Source organism: Sprattus sprattus (genome assembly GCF_963457725.1).
Source record: "Sprattus sprattus genome assembly, chromosome: 6".
Taxonomy (NCBI): Eukaryota; Metazoa; Chordata; class Actinopteri; order Clupeiformes; family Clupeidae; genus Sprattus; species Sprattus sprattus.
In genome coordinates, this window is record NC_137925.1 from 2,851,988 (window position 1) to 2,854,163 (window position 2,176).

The window sequence follows — 2,176 nt, forward strand, 5'->3', positions numbered from 1 at the left end:
AGGAACAAGTTTAAAGGTCGTGATGTTTGACTTTGCATCTAAAACGACCTGCTAGCGGCCTAAATAGTTTGCCAACAAATGTATTAAGGGTGCCCTTAAAGCCTGGCATATTGAGACTACAGGGCAGTACAGTTCAGACTACAGTCTCTAAATCTCCAATGACCACTGATGCCGTTCAACTTCCCAGAATTGTTGCACACATCTGTCAACCCCCTAGTGTTGCTTCATGTCTGAGCATGCAGGAAGAACACTTGGCACACTACAAGGTCGATCTCGTGCTTCTGGATGCTGAACATGTTTATTAAGGATCTTAGAGGCCTAGATGGTCTTTTGATCCTTAAAAAAAAGTCCTGCCAATTTTTTAGCTACCAGTCTGCACTGCACTGAAAATCCCAAGTGGAAGTGGGCCTCAAAGCTGGGATCCCGCTGGACTATCCATGCTGAACACTGAACAGTATTATTAAAAAAGTGTCAAGTCACAGACAGCAACCAACTGACTGCTTTGACTGCGCCACAGGATCAGACCGAGCTCTCAAGAGTCAGCTGACAGTGATGTTGAAAGTTTGTTGTATTCCATCCATCCCTCCCTCCACTCGCAATCACCTCAACCCTCTCCCTCCACCCATATTCCTGGAGTGGGCTCTCTCTCTTTTTCCTGACAGGACATCTAGTCCCATTATGCTCTTAATCGTCTCTGCTTGTCCTCCCGTATTCTCTCTCTTGCAAAGTGCTGTGGGAGGGTGAGGGTCAGGGTGTGTGTGTGTGTGTGAGTGTGTGTGTGTGTCTGTATAGCCCTTTTATATAATATCATCTAGAAATGCAATAGCACACACTGCATAATCTCCCCCGCTATTTAAAAAGAGCTCCTCTTCCCCAGAGGTGCATACCCATCTGTGTATGTCAAAGTCGTTCAATTTCAGTATGTGGGGGCAGGCCCCTCGCTATAAGGAGTGTGGATGGACACATGGGGTAAAGAAAACTGAATTGAATGTAACATATACGATTGTGTGGTTGCTGGTGACGATGAGAGAGAGCAGTATTGGGGTAGGGTGTGTGTGTGTGGGTGTGTGTGTGTGATGGGGGTGCAGATGTGCTTAAAGCGTTCCCTTAAAGATGTTAGGACTCTCTAAAGACATGCACTGAAGTTTGGTCACACACTGGAGGGGACCCTATCCCACCGAACTTGGATGAACTGGGTCCCTTTGCGCTAAACAAACTCGCTTTTCCCATCGCCAGCAAATCAAAATAGAGTGAGGTCATATAAAGTCTAATGTTTAGATGTTTTCGTTGTGCCTGTTCAAATGAACAAGCCAACGTGACGCAAGGAGTTGTTGTTTCGCTAAGAAATAAGATCTTCTGAGCACTAATGTGTGGAGAGAGAACTGTAAAGAAAAGTAACCCCCCCCGTCCCCCGTCCCCCCCCCCCCCCCCCCCCCCCCATTCTCTTTGCTTAATATGAGAACTTAAGGAGGTCCGTAAAGAAGCAACTTAGTATGCGCTGCTCTATTACAAGTGTCATTCCGAAAAAATGTCCTTTGCTGACTCTTAAAACTACACCTACACCAACATTCCCTCTCAGCTTTTCAAACTTGTAGCCGTAGTTACACACTGATTTTCATATTGTTGAGGTGTGTGAGTGAATGTGAATTTCCTCTTTGGTATGTTTGGTATGTTACATCTGTGCTTTGTGATTAGTGATCGTACGGTTAGTTAATGCATGCACTGTTTTATGTGGACGCCACCGCGGCCCCTTTTTTTGTGGGCCGACTTCAACGAGCAAGGTCCATTGACTAAACACAGAGTCTGGCAGCACGGTTGTGTGATTACACACCTAGCCCCTCCTGAATAAAGACACGGTTTGTGTGCGGAGGGGGACATTTTGAAGTGTTGTGTCATTGATTGTGTAAAGGGCAGCTCCTGATTTGGATGTTTGGCTTTAAGCTGTGGTTGGACCACAGTGTTTTGATCTCTGTTGTGGAGAGTTGTTCCTGTATGGGTTTATATGTGTGTATGCGTGTAACATGTGCCAGTCCAGTGAATTCAACAGAATGTAAAAAAAATATATATATATGTAAAGTATATATAAATAAATATATTTGATTTTGAAAAACCGTGTGTCATTTTACAATATATCTGATTTTGAGTGTTGTGTTTCAACTGGTTTCTCTGTGAAAAG